Source organism: Tympanuchus pallidicinctus, unplaced genomic scaffold (genome assembly GCF_026119805.1).
Source record: "Tympanuchus pallidicinctus isolate F22 unplaced genomic scaffold, pur_lepc_1.0 scaffold8, whole genome shotgun sequence".
NCBI classification, from domain to species: domain Eukaryota; kingdom Metazoa; phylum Chordata; class Aves; order Galliformes; family Phasianidae; genus Tympanuchus; species Tympanuchus pallidicinctus.
This window is the reverse complement of record NW_026294802.1, coordinates 26,350,109-26,365,915: the sequence shown is the minus strand read 5'-3', so window position 1 is coordinate 26,365,915 and position 15,807 is coordinate 26,350,109.

Sequence of the window (15,807 nt, the reverse complement as noted above, 5' to 3'; positions counted from 1 at the left end):
TTATACTTCTGGAATCTGTTTAAGGGCCCAAAGCAATCTGACAAATGTTAGTCTGACAGCAGTTTAGATATTGGGCAATGGTCAAAGAGGGAACTGGTTCCAGGGCCAAAAAACGCTCCTGTTCCCCTGGAAGAAGGACTGCCCTGGAGCACCACCATTGATCTTTTCCTGAGTTAAGAAAATTATTGTTTTTTGTGTTATTTTAAGTTCCTACCCATTCTTAGATCACCCTGGAAAAAATGCAGAGGAGGATATAGAAAGCTCTGTAGTCACCTGAAGTCACAAGATTATTTTGTTCCACTGGACACAGATGAACCAGAAGACACACTTAATAGAACAAGAGAAGAAAAACAAATATTTCAGTGAGCTCAGTGTTAGCAGCTACTGAACTGCAAGCCACAAGGCAGCAGCAGCACTCTTATGGTGCCTTGATCTCAAGCTACAGCAGTCACCATTAGCAACCACTGCAGCCAACGCTGAACATCACCACTGACAGAGGAGAAGGGGGAATATTTGCTGTCTTAAAGCAACTAAACACAGTAGAATGCAGAACCGTGTATAGAATGTATTGCTGTTATGCTTCAATCATTTTAATGTGGGTGTTCTGACTGATAGAGCTTCTAGAAAATAGGGCAAATGCTTTGTGTGTGCTGCAAAAGAGGGATTTCAGCTCTCCTCCAGTTGCAGGAGGGCTGTACCCCTAACCCTGGTTGCACTCAGCACAGCTGACCTCAGACTTGCCACTTGGCTACTCCTGCTCTTCTGGGATCTAATCCAGCATTTTGGATAGCAAACTCAGCGTGCAATTTGACATCGATGGGCAGGAGTTTCCCACTGCTCAAGAGCCTGGAAAATATTACTTGTGGAGCTTTTCATCCCTTTTCCCAGATCTAGCAGCGTGATAAGCAGTCAGACTTCTGGGTGTTTATATTGACTAAAAAATTCCATTGGCAAACTTCATCTACACACATTCATTTTTGATTTCTCTTCTATTTTGAAGATATACTGAAGGTGTTAGAGTACAGAGAAAAGATAAATAAATAAATAAAATTATATAAATATATTAATTAATAATACAGAAATATTCCTCTTTAATGACTATACTATAGACAATTTTACATTTTTGCCCAAATTTAGACACACCAGACAGATATTCTTTCATTTATATGCTTTGACATGTGTGAAAATACATTCAAGCCAAGACCCAGCAGGGCCTTTAGATTGTCGTTTCAAAGTGCTCCCACATCTTTTTGTCATAGTTCTACACTAATTTCAAGCATGAATCTATCTTAGCTAATTCTCCTGTTTATTTAAGAATATGTATATACTTCTGATGTTCAAGATATTCTTCTTTCTCAGGAAATTTCCACTTTTAGTTTATAAAAATGTCATCTGAGTTGGTAGCAACATCAGACACCATGTGTAAGAGATGTTCCTAAGTAAAAATACGTTCCTAAATTAAAATCCTTATTTTGTTGCTTCAAAAAGACATCAGACAAACTGTTCAAACTTCCCTTCCCTTCCCTTCCCTTCCCTTCCCTTCCCTTCCCTTCCCTTCCCTTCCCTTCCCTTCCCTTCCCTTCCCTTCCCTTCCCTTCCCTTCCCTTCCCTTCCCTTCCCTTCCCTTCCCTTCCCTTCCCTTCCCTTCCCTTCCCTTCCCTTCCCTTCCCTTCCCTTCCCTTCCCTTCCCCTTTCCGTTTTTCTCCCTTTTCTTCGTTCTCTTCCCCCCTCTTTCTAAAACTGAGTGGTACCTGTTGTTAAAACCTTATTTTTTCATACTTAAGTGCAATTTCTTTAAAAAAAAAAAAAATTGTGATAAAGAATGGGAGGAACCACAAGACACACAAGTGCAAAACTCGACAAGGCAGTCACCACTGCCACTTAGTGCTCTTCAGCTGGATAAGGGCAAATGACATTTTCATTTCAGATCCTACCACCACCCTTTCTCTATCAGGCATTGGAAGTGGAACAAACCCAAGTGCCTATGTTCTTCCAGTTTGAAAAAGTCAAAGTCCTTGAAATCAGCAATTTAGTATTCAGGTGATTGAAGTCAGTGGGGTTTGATTACATGAAATCTACTTCTCTAGGTCAAAATAAGTAATGACAACAGCAGGCTAGAATGGTTTTATGAGCAAAGCCTAGTATCAGACTGGAAAGTAACTGCAGTGACCTGCCTTTAGTGATGTTACTCCAGCAAAATACCACCAGTTCTGACATGGTTCTTGTCTGGATAAGTTCTGCAAAATAGAGGTGTTGGCAGTCAGTGGGTGTATTTGGTCTGTACAGTTTTTGCAACAGTGCTCTCTTCCCACACAATGTCTTCTCAGCAAAGCTGCTTTCCAGCTGGGCAGTCCCCAGTATGTGCTGGTGCTCGGTGATGATTCTCCTCAGGTGCAAAAGTTTGCATTCTCCTGTTTTAAAAAAATAACTTTTGCAGACAGCTCTCCAGAAGTTCACCTATATGAACAGGGGATGTAGTTCAGTTTTATTTCTAGAGTATTTTTCATATCTCATTTTCATCAGCAAAGTGGCCCCTTGCAGTAACCTGAATCATATGTTGGGCTGCAACTATTTTTTGCCTTTGTCAAGCCTGCATTTGGCTTCGTGAAGCTCATCCTCATTCTGAATCCAAACAGCACATCCCCTCCCATTGGCAGTGGCTGCCTTGTTGATAGGATGGTAAATAGTATCACTGTGCTCCCAAAAGGAGCTTAAAAACAAAACAGGGAGATTAGACAGCAGCTGTTCGAGGAGTGGTGATGATGGGACGGAAGGAGGACACTCCCAAGGCAAATATCCTTCTGCATCATGGTTAAAACCAAAATAAACCCAACTAAGAATAGATAGGACTAAAGGAGTTGTCACTGTATATAAAATGTGAGTCAGATCATACTGAAGAACAGGACATGTGGTACAACACATTGGACAAAAGGCTGTGTGCCTTGAGCTGGGAACAATCAGAACAGGCTGAAATGTATGTCACTGCAATGTCCACCAGACACCATCCCTGCACAAGGGTCTAAGGAAACAGGTGGGAGTGTTTCTCAGGGCTTTTCCTGTTGGATTATCCAGGCATATTAATGGGTTTGGCTTAGGGCACCTATGGGCAGTCGCTGCTGGCGGGATTATATGGAAAGGAAGCCAGTTGTACCTCAAACACTGAAGAAAAATTGGTACAACCCAATTGCTTTCAGCATTAATTTTGTCAACTGATTTCATTACAGGCTTGATGAATTTACTGGCTGGGTAATCTGAACCCATTGATTTATAGATTCTGGCTAAATTATAACCTTAACATTATAATTGCATTGCTCAATTTTTTTAATTAGCTCACTGAGACTGCAGTAAGTGAGCCCGACAGACTGGTCTATGTGTTTATTTGCCTGTTTGTACTTAGTAATAGAAAAAAAACACAGAAAAAAATGAGTGTTAATAGTTATTTAGAATCCCAGACACTGGGAAGGAAAAGCATAACAGATGCAAGATTTGCTTGTTTGTTTTTTTCCCCTAAGTAACTTACACAAGGCAGAAAATACTGCCTCTCCCACGCAGATAATGAGCCACAGTGACTAAAGGATCAAAGAAGAAATAATTAACAACCCACTACAACTTCACACTTCATCAAAATGGCACTAATTTTCCAGAGTTAAGAAAAAAATACCCACAGAAAATGAGAGAGATGAGGAAGAAGAGTCATCATCACCAAAAAATATTCTCCTGCAAATACTTAACAAAACAGGGCACTGTCACAGAAGGGCTATTTAAAGAAAAACAGACAACAGTTATTGAGACCTGTGGGGAATTTTCATTGCTTCAAGTCCCCACATGGAGGGGAGGACCTAGACACAGCGAAGCAGAGTGGCACAAGGTTAGTGACTGCAGCAAACCCGTGTCAGATGGCTGTTTTCCCTGACAGTGCAGGGAAGGCCATATCCTTCGACCTTATGCTTCTGTGCCATTTATTGCTGGCCGCTTTTGTTTGCCACGACGGCAGTGACAAGCGCTGGCGCTGACCCCTCTGCCATTTGTGCAGGTCTCCGTGCAGAGAGGAGGCTGGTGCTTTCCTCCAGCTGTTGTCACAGGAATGAAATATCAGCAAGTGAATGCCTCATATACTCTGCAAACTGGTTCATGGCACTGCTTTGATCTTTTCATTATTCTGCAGGGTCATTGCCTGACTATTCAACCTCTGCTTGACAGCTTCGATCATTAGAAAGAGGGACTTTAATGCATTTAATGTATATATACAACCAGAATGCTGGCTGTTGACAAGGTCAAGGAAAAATAATGAAATGCTGCAATTAGCAGAATATATTGGCCATTAAAATATGACGCCTCATTCTCTCGATGGAGACACTAACAAGAAAAAAATGACCTGATTAAAAATCTTCATGTTCTTGTAAATCAGAGGCACAGTTTTATGGCCACAGGTTCCAGCCAGCAAAACCTCCATGAGGTGTCTCTGCAGAGATCTGCAGCCCCAAAAAGCACTGGGCAGAGGTGTGACAGTGGGTTAGAGCTGGGAGACATCACTGGGAGCTGTGTTCCTGCTGTAAGCCTTGCTTTAAAGGCACACCAATACACAGTTCTCTGAATTAAAGTGCCTCAGCATGGCTGGGATGAGCCCTGTGTATGTGTTGCAGCAGCAAACGACAGTAGGAATTGGATGTAGCTGAAGAAAAAAGTCATCAGCTAAAAGTAGCCAAGAATAAGCAGCACTATCTAGCAGATTCCAGGGCAAAAGATTTGAGTTTCTCTATCTTAATTTACTGCAGCCTGTTTACAGTCTTGGCCCTTCCATAATTCATTCTTCCTGAGCATAGAAGAGGGAATTCACCACTCATTTCTTGCACACTTGGAATTTGGGAGAGGAGTGGTGCTGTGCAATCTGTTATTCTTATTGGCAGACACTGGTTTCTGGTATTTTCACCTAAAATCTAAAAGCCCATTAGAGGGTGTATTGACACCACAGCTACAAATAAATCTTTAAGGCTTGAAAAATATCTCTCCTTGAAAAAAACATTTCTCCGGTTGCCAAAAAAAACCCAAACCAAACCAAAAACCAAGCTCCAGTAATGTTAGGACGAGGTTTAACTAATTGCTGCAGTTCAATACACACACTCAGCAACAGCTGGAATAACAGAAAGAGGTGTCTGACTTGAAGCAGCAGATGTTAGGAATTTTATCTGGTCAGATCTGATGGCTGATGTGGAGATCCTGCTTCACATCTGTGAAACAGTCACCATATTCCACATACCACATTTCTGAAGCAGATATTTCAGGGGTCTTAGGAATAGAGGAACACATTTGTTCCAGAAGTGCTGAGAAGGAAATAGGAGTGGGGCAGGAAAATAGTGAGTGTGTAAAGTCACTTTATAAATGCCAATGGTGAGCACCAGTATGTTTAAAAATCATGATCTAGGCTCCAAGCATCGCAGTCTGCAAGTTTGAAGTTAGATATTACTCAATATTAAAATTAGTAACATGTAGGGGAGCTTTATTACAGTAATTAATCCACTGCAGTTGCTAGCACGGATGACGTTAATTACACTGAACACAAATGTCTTCCATGTCTTCCTTAGGTGCTCACAAAAGATTAACTGAGGTGGGATTAAGCCCCCAATCTTCACAGAACCACGCCAGTAACAATGATGGGATCCAAAGCCTGCAGTTTGGGTGGAATTGTACGTCCATGTGTCACAGCAGGGTATGAAAACCTCCCATCCCAGCGAGCAGCCATGCTCACCATGCCACAAGCACTGGGGTGTTCCCCCAGGAAACAGCAGGCAGGAGGACTCGCGGCCATGCTCCCTGCTGGCAGGTGATTTGGGCAGGGAGCTGGGCCTGGCTTAGCCTGGCTGCAGTGGCTGCTAAGATTTCGCATATGGGAGGGAAAGCTTTGTTCCCTGCTTCTCTCCGTGAGCAGATTAAATTACTTTTCATGCACTTCATGGACTGTGACCAACGCTCTCCAGCTGACATTGATCCACCAGGGCTCGGGTGGGGCTGCTAATAAATCCCACTCCGTGTAGCCAGAGCTGCTGTTGTTGCTGCAGGAGGGAGGAGGTGGGCGAGATGTGGCTGGCAGCGTGGAGCTGACGCTGCCTGGCTGCTGAGATCTGGATTAGGCAGTCATAGGAGCTATGCTTTTTCACCTTGTGCTGGTTCGTTGCACTCGTTCCTTCAGTCTGACCTTCATCTTGTTTCTGCAAGGAGCACTGACTCCTGTTTTAGATCCAGGAGCAGAGGACTGTGTAGCAGTCTGTACTCTTTTTATACTGGAAAACTGTAAGGGAAGCTTATTTCATACAAATTTATATTGAAAATGTAAACAAAATTTGAAAAGCCAGGCTTTGTGCTCTGTTTGTATTGGGTGATATATATGTAGGGAAAGCACTTTTCTCATTGCCAATTTGTCAGAATGATATCTTGATTTTGAAGAAAGTAGCTTTCACGTTTCCCAAGTATTCCACTTCTGTTTCATTGTTCTTTTCTTGCTGGCTGCCTGTGAGAAAGGAAACAGCCACTGCCAACAACTGAAAGCCTGACTTCTTTCAGCAGGAGTGCCATCCTACGCCAGGTTAAAGCATTCACTGAATGTCAACCTCCCTCATTCTGAGCATTAAACTACTGGGAAGCACTCTGCAGACATCTGATTGGCTCCATGACTGGCTCCTGCTACTTGCTTCCTTGCTCTCCTGCCCTTCCCACTCGCAATGGCAGCAAGCCTGCTCTATAGTTACCAGAAATCCTCTATGATGGCACAAAGACAAGCAAGTTACCAGTGTTAGCAAAGCCAGACTTCTGCAGGCTCCACCCCCCTCTTCCTACTTCATGTGCGTGTGCTTTAATACACCTCTGTCCTCATTCCAGGCTGAAAAAAAACAGTGAAACGCAATGCAGTTCTGTAAATAAAGATGCTGACATCTAATATGAATATGTTTATTTTTTCTTTCTTTCTTCCTTTTTCTCCAGCCCATTAGTCAATCTCCTGTCTCACAGTTATGGATGATTTTTCTAAACGTTAAAAGAGATACTGCTGCAACCGCTCATCCTTCACACATTTCTCACCCTGAGCCTTTGCTGTCTTTTTTCTCCCTGATCTAACTGCACGGGCTGTGGCTGCTAGGACTGCGTGCTCATTTGTTGTCTGTCTGTTAGTCACATGTTCAGCTTCATGAAGCCTGAGTGGATTCCAATTCCTGGAAAAAGAAAAGAGCACGAGCTCTGCAGGTGGGGCACAAGTGAAAAACGGAAAAGAGTTTGTGAGGTGCCTGGCTGTCAAATGCGCTCTGCATAGCATCATTCAAAGCGCTGTGGTAAATAAATAGAAGCACATGGGATTTGTCCACAGATACTAAAACAGCACACAGAGCCATCTACTTGTTAAAGAAGCATACGGCATACCGCTAGTGGCTGGCATGCTTGCACCTGCTAAATATTTGTTGGCACTGATGCTGCTTGCCAGCTTGAGGTCAGTTTGACAAATGTGTTTATGGAGCCACATCTCTACCTTTGACTCTCTGGATCATTTCTCATGCCCACGCTGTAATTACAGTGAAGCAGAGGAATTTGACAAGCTCATGGTTTGTTGACATAACACAAAAGAGGCAAAAAACTTTCCTTAGGAGAATGAAAACTGAGCACAAATTAAATGAGCCTAACCCTAATGCTCAAGTGATCCTCTGAAATGTGTTGCTTTAGTTGAAAGAAGATGTCTAAAACATCAGGCTATGGCTGAGCAGGGAGTTACAACCACCACATTGCCAGTCTTCAAGAAATTGTTTCAGAACAATCAAAAGGAAATATTTTATCTGCTTGAATTCAGGTCTTCTATGAACTAGGAGGGAGATGACAGCTGCAGCTAAGGCTGAAGAGACAAAAGATGTTGAGGACACAGGGCCAGTCTGATCTGAGACAGATTGTATGGAGCAGTCCCAATTTCTGCTCCAGGCAGCTACAGCTGAGTTCAGATGGAGTTCTGGGTGCTGAACACTTCCTACAGTTGTCACTAGGTCCCAAATCAGACTCATTTGTTGAAAAGACAGCCTAAGTGGCAAATACAAAAAGGAAATGGCAGGCTGAAATGGCTCAGCATTGGGATGCTTTAAGAAAAAACACAGAAGCTAACCACCTGTGCTGAGCAGAATGAAAATCCAGACTACAGTCTAATTAGTGCCTTGAAACAGGATTTCTACATCAGTGCAAGAGTACATAGTAAGCCACGTGGTTATCTGTGAACAGCAGGAGGTCTGTCCAGAGCTTCGCATGCACTCATCATGTACACATTATGCAAAGGGGAGGGAGCCAAGGGGGTTGGGGTCTCCCCTGCCTGCAGTAGCATTGTACCGCTGCCTGCACAGCCCCTGCTGCACGGTGTAGTTGTGGACATTCAGTCAGACAGCTCATCCCATTTCTCCTTTCCCTCTTTCTTCCATCCACAGCCAAATATGGCCTTTATGATGAGAATTAGGTTCTTCCAGTCTGATAGGGATGTTTCATGTTGAACAACAACATTATTTTGTTATGTGAATAAAATACAGAAAGATTCACTGATAACCAAAATCTCCCTGTTACCATCAGTGCACTTGAAAATGTCTGTGCTGCAATGGGAAGAAGTGCTTTATTTAGATTGAATCCACAGCCTAAAAGGAAACAGTAAGCTTTTCAAATTAGTGCTGTTCTTTAAAAGCTTCTCTTTGATAGTGTTAGAAAAAGGCTTCTTCCATAAAAGGAAATTTTCTATATTAATTCTCCAGCTGGTAGTACTTCGCTGTCCTCATAAAGATGCTGCTTACATTGAGGAAAGAAAGATTAGAGCAACCCCCCTGCCCCCACACCCAGAGCTGCTTTTATTTTGTTTGAAGGGATGAAATTATTCTGGAGAAGTTGAGCTCCATGGCAGAGAGGGGCTGGACGCACTTAGTGCTGAGCACATTGCCAGCAAGACTCCATTGGAGACCAGCGGGTGCGCATGGATGGCATGAGCAGCTGTTCAGCCACTCTAAGTGAAAATGCAGGCTGTAAGCTGGGGCAAATCACTCTTCCCAGCAACTATGGAAAAAAGTGGATGTGGAGAGGGTAGGGATATAAGATCTGGTTGGAGTGAGCAACAAGAAGAGCTGCTGCTGCTAATAAATTGACATATTCTCACAATTATTCCAGGCGCTTGACCAGATGTGCTAATTCAAAATAAAGTGGGCGAGATCACAGAACTGGAGAAAAAAGACATGAAAAGGCCTTGTTATTAGAAATTCCAGTGATTAAAGAACTTTGTCCTCTTGAGGTACTCTGCTGCTCTGTTGCCCTTGCTGCCTGAACATCAACACTGTATTTCCTCTATTGTAATTTAATTTCCTTGCTCCTTGTTCACCTCTGGCAGGACATGCATGAGGGGAGGAAATTAACCACCACCTTTTTTGTGATGAGCTTTTATGCATTTGAAGACTACACCCTCTGTCTCCTTGTCTCCTTCAGATTTTCCTACTCCAGACTATGCACTCCTAGTTCTTTCCAATTTTCTCATATTTCATATATTATGGGACATCTTTGTCACTTTCCTTTAGGCTTCCTTCATCCTTCTTTTAAGGGTGACATCCACCACAGCACTATAGCTGAGAAGCTGGAATAAAGCTAGGTGAATAATTATATAGTAGAAGTGAAGGAAAATAACTGTATTAGCTATTCTGTATTACAGAACTCAAATATTTAAGCATCCTCATCTGATGATTGCTTTTATTTTCCACATCGGTGTAGAACTTACTGCAGTTTGTGCAGTGTGCACCTCCTTCCACTGGTGCCTGCATACTTTTTTTTTCCATCCAGCAACAGATTGTTCCTAAGCCTATGTCCTCACAGAACAACATATTAAAGACTATTTCTCCAATTTGTCACTATCCCTTGAAACTGCACTCATCTCACCAGCATGGTTATAACCCTTTCTAGGCTTTCATCACAACACAGTAATCAATACACAGCCTATTCTGTCACTCAGATTACTGGAGAAACTGAAGGACAGCAAAGTCAGGATAAACTTTTACTAAGTCTTTAGTCCTTAGACAACAAACCATTGGTTGACTACCATCTGACTTCCCTTTTCCAATATATTCTGGTGCCAAGAGTGGGACTTGCTCTCACTTTATTTTAGCTGCCTAAAAATTGACCCCTAGTCTATTCCAGTCAGGCAGGCTCTTCTTCCCTGCCAGTGGAGAGATACAAACACCAATCTTCAACTCTGGTCAGAACTTGCAAGCAAGAATAAATTGCCAAGAAAAAAAGTGAGTTTCTTTGACTACCTAAATTAAGTAGCACACATGAGGTGAATGTAATTCCCTCCTCTGAAGGTTTCAGTTCCTCTTTTCTGCAGAATTTCAATGATAGCATCCCCACTCTCACTGTCTGTCAAGTGGGGCACTTTCCAAGATGGAGAGTTTTTCACTATGTATTTATGTGGTGGATTTTTCATATGAGGTCTCTGAATACCATTGCAATAACAAAGAATGAAGAAAAAATGTTGAATCTGGTTCTCTGCACCTACACAGCAACTCAGATTTTATAACTTGTGAAGAGAATCAAGCTGATCATTTTTTTCTACAGACCAATCCATCTAGGCCTAGATAAAGACTTGGATTATAATTTCAAAGAATAGAGTGAACGTTTGTTACATTTCTACTTAACAGAAAGGTTTTCTTCAAAGCACACAGAACTTCGAGGGCCTTCCATCAGGCCTAGTCTTTAGGTCATAACAGAGCAATCCAATTGACAGTCACAAGTGTTGACCAAGAGAAACGTCTTCACTAAGGATGGTGAAGTGGAGCACCCTCTTCTGCCTCTGCTGAACTCCACTCCTGGTTTCATGTTGGCCTGCAAGCAATGGCAGATGGAGCAAGGACATCAAATATATTCTTGAAGGCTTCAGCGTAAAGAGATGTAAGGGATGTGAATCAGCTCTTAAGCAGCTGTAGTTTACAGTATGGCTTAAAAGCATGACCCCAAGTCAGCAGCAGCTTTCCATAACATGCTGGGCTGTGAGCTCTGGAGGTTGAGGAGCTGACTCATAAGCCTTCCTGTTACCCCTGTTTTGGGGACAAATCTCCCTCAATAAAGATGGAGCAAACAGCTACAGTGATCAATCTTAACCTGTTGTCACAGTGTGTCAGCGCCTCTGAGCAGTCCAATGAGCTGCACTTGTGCTCTCCAAATCTGCACAGAGAGAATGAGTTCATCCACATATTTGCCAAGCACAGGGCACTCTGCACATGTCAGGAGTTACTCAGCTGCAGCACAGGAAGCCTCTTCCAGGAGACCTGGCACACATTTATGTTGGGAGAGCTGATGTTGGGTGACACAGGGGAACTCGCCTTTCCGAGGTGGCCGAGACTGATACTTCTGCAACCCTGGCGAAAAGCAGCCTGGGTTCTGCACTGAATTAGAATTCCCCAGGAATTTATAACTGTGCTCACGCTGCGCAGCCGTGTGTAAGATGCCGTGTGGTATGAATGTCCCTGCTCAAGGCCCTACTCTTTATTGAACAAGCAGTGTAACTTACACCTGCCAAATCTCAAGCAGTATGGCATCCAAGTATTAAACATCAATATGCTTAGCCTCACTAGATGTATTTCTTTCAGTAAATCACCACAAAAGCACAGATAACCAAGAGAGATCATCCAATGCTCTTCTGGTGTTTGATCCTCTCTCTCATTCTCCATCCCTGTCCTTGTCTATTGCCTCATCACTTTCTGCACATGACATGACACTGGAAACATCCTCCTGAGTTACTGAGTCCCATTCTCCCCCAGACACTGTTCAGAAGGGTCCACAATAGAGATGTGTCTTCAAAAACATTGCAATACACAAAAATTGAATTCAGAAGACCCAAACAACAGATTTTCATGTAACAAATGGCAGAGTAAGGCCCCAGACTGTGTGGCACTCATCCAACAACCTCTCCTTTGTTGCCAACTGAGTGAGGAGCACTTATCAAAATCTGTCTAGGAAACTAGTGCCTTTAAAGGCTGTCACTCCTTACCTGAGGTCCTGCAGCACATGATTACTCCAGGCAGAGGGATGAGCCCCATCTATTTGCCACTTCCAGGTCTCAGACCTTGTATGTTAAGAACAGTTTGTGCCAAGACACTGCTTGGCTAGAACTTCCTCATATAATATGATGGAGCAGGGGGAAAAGGGAGGAAAGGAGGAAGCTGAAGAGCAGCAAAGATTTACAAGGTCATCCTGGTTCCAGAATATGGCAAAAGACTGTCTTGAATCTAGGAAGGAACTAGCATGATAAGCAAATTTTCATTTTATCTAAATTATATCCAGATCCTTAGCTGGTCCTTTCTTTTTCTTCTTCTATTTTTAATATCTCTCATAGGAGCAGAAAACTCTCTACGACTACTAATGCAGACAGTGACAGGAAGATTTGGTCATGGTGAAGGCCACATCTCTTTCAACATTTGAATGATTTAGCTGAACATCTGCAGAATGATGCCACAGAATAATGACAAATAGCCATTTCTGACTTCCTTTCTTCTCACTCAGGATAATATTAAATAGAGTAATAACATATATTAAGAAACTTAGCTTTCCTATGAAAGAAAGGGATGCTGTATGCCTCCTGAATAGATTTTGCATGACGTTTATGCATGGGGAGGTAATGCATGCCGTATCTATCTCAGACCCAATACTTAGTGCAGGTCCCATTACAGACCTTCTGTGTTATCATCTTACACTTTTAGGCTTTTGTGACATGAAATAATGAAAGAAAATCAGTCAAAAACTGAATAGCTGCCATCCTCTTTGCATAAAACCGGGTGGGAAAATGTAAATCTGTTCTCTCACATCGTATAACTTAGCTAAGATTACAAAGAAATGAAAGGCAATGTATCCAGTGACCAAAGCAAGTCTTTTCAGGACAGCACCTTTTATTAGTAATCCCTCTTCCCATATAAACTGCCCTTCTTCTCCCTCACACGCTTTCTCTCTCCTCACACCTGTTATTTTCAAGGTTAGGATAATGGATTGTACATTCCCAAGGAACCAACAGAATGGGTACAGAGCATTTGTCTTGCCAGAAAAAACAAGCTCAACCCAGACACTGTTTACACAGACAGACCTCCCAAAACACTCGTAGTCTGCACTACGTTTTTTTTAAATACATACTCTCACAAACTCACCTACAGATTTATCAGGTGAGTGATTGCATCTGACTGTAATATATCAGCTTAACAGAATGTACCCTTGTAGATCCTTTCTGAGAGCGTGCATCACTCTTCCACAGAAAATACCGGTAACGATGTCAGTGATGGTCAGCAGGACAAGCATTTGCATTCTGCCCCAGTTTTAAGTAACAGAGGCCCATTTTCAAAATGAGTCAACTCATTTTATGCCAAGAACAGTTGGCAGCAAAGCTGCAAAAGCATGTATGTTGCCACATTGTGTTCAGTCATTTTAGTTTTGCAATCATAGAGCCAAACAACAGGATGTGAGCTAATGCACCTTTCAGTAAAACTCAGGCTGGTTTTGGCTATTAATGAGCATCAGAGTTTATTGGCTATCAAACAATGCAGTGAACTTGAAACAGAGTTCAGATGATTTTAGTAAAAGAATATCCAATAACAGCAATCAGTCCTTCAATGAAAAGGTTCTAAATAATTCAGTAACGATGGTGTGGCTACAGGCATAAGAATGGGGTTAGTAGCCTATGCACTTTCTTTAAAAAACCTTACACTTCCTTTGTATCTGAGCACCAGTGATCTAAGCTAAGGACAGTAATAAAATAGGGTCTAACACTTCATGTCCCAAGGTCTATACCTACACTGGGCTCTATGCTGCCTCCTTAGGAGGCAGAATGGTGTAGATGTACCCTTCATAAGGACCTGTCAGCCCTTCTTACAATAGGACTGGCTCCTAAACATTCTCCATCATGTCCCCCCACTACTAAGCCATACTGCTACTCAGAATAGTTGGCTATTATTGACCAAGAAATTCTTTGCTCTGAAATACAACAGGACTTCTTCTAGATAGGCATCCACTACTCTGCGTATAGACACAAACCTTTACTCCTGTTCTGTACAATAGGGGCTGTTCACTTTGTAGTCTGCATGTTTTGCCTGGCTGAAACCTTTTGTCTGAGTAATTGGAGCTGAGGATGGTAACCTTCAGTGGAAACAGTATTCACTTTCCTAAAGAAGCTGCAGCCAATGCTCTCCTTAAATCTGCTTTGTTGTCCTTTAACAGGATAAATAAAAAATTCCTGAATTTGACCTTGTTTTGCTTTTGCTGCTCTAGAAGAAAGAGTTTTGCTTCCCTATCTCAAAACTGCTTGAGTCACAGTCTTAACCTCTCCTTGACTTCACTTGTATCAATGGGTTTGCCTCAGTATAGCCAGAGTGGTCAGAAGTTGCTATGATTCAGCTCTTGTTGTTCCCTGCTATAAACTGGATCCTCAAGGCTGTGCTGAACACACAGGGAAGGAGAGGACTTTCAAGCAGCTTTTGGATTTTTGGATGTTTATTTTGGTTGGTTTTTGTTCTGTTTACATTTCATTCTATTTACATTTCCCCTCCATTCTCTGCAGAACGGTACTGCAAGGAAACACGAAAACCAGTCACCGGTTTCCCATTTAGTCAGCAAAATACAAACAGTATAACTATCTCTTGTACAGGTGTTCTTTACACCAGGGGACTCCAAATGCTGCTTCTGCAGCAGTCCAGGCTTCTTGACAGCAATAGCTTGACTGCAGAGCACTCTCAGTGCCACGCATCATGGGGTGCAGGAATGCCCTTAAGCAGCCTGGTGTCAGATATATTTCATGGATAATGAAAACAGCCTGCTACATTTCCTTAGAGAATGAAGCAGCCATAAGCAGAAGCAGGCCCTCTCCTGCCCAGAATTCATTGAAATCATGCAAAGAACTCATCACTTTGAAATATAAAAGAAACTCTATCCTTTTCAGCAGGACAAACTCAATTAGACAGAAAAAATGGAACAGCTGCTTTTTCAAAGAGACAGACGACCTTATGGTGTAATTTTCACACTCAGTCGATCAAAGCTTGTGGTGTGATTCATTGACCATGAGAATGCAACTAGACAAGAGACATTGTTGAAAGGTCATTCCCTCCTATTGATACAAGAGGCTTAAGTCAAGTATTACAGGAGCCTCCTTCAAGAGATTCTGGCTGCACCTCCACCTGCATTAAAAATAAATAAATAAATGAGATAGAAGATAAAAGAGCAAATATTGTGCAGTGGCATGAAACATTATGGTCAAACTTTAAGGTTTTCCTCTGCTTCTGTGGTCAGTGATGCAATATTCCCCACCCCCGAGCTTTTGCTAGAGAGGCTGGACCTGGCCAATTAAGCCAATGAGAATTTGTATTGATTACAACAGACAGGCCTGTTGTGAAGGAAGATGGAGAACAGCTGAACAGAGATGACAGCTACAGCTTATGAGAGCAGGTGTTGGGATTTAGCTTCAACTGTTACCATTAGCCTCATTTAAGCCAATATTCCCATGCCTGGGGACCTATAAATACAATAAAGGAATGAAAGTCCTTCTGGATGAATGTGCAGATGCAAGCCAGAAAACTTACTCAGTGTATAATGATGCCTCTTTTTTCTTTTCTGCTTGCAACAAGGGGAGGATCAGAGCAGTTCCTTCCCCTACACCAGGGTCCAGATTGGGGTTTTCATCTCTCCTGGACAAAGCACAAGGAAATGGCATCTTCAGTGACAATTCCTAAAGGAGAAGGGGATCCCTCTTCTACTTTCTCCTCTCTTCAGATAGTATTTCATTCAGGAACGTGA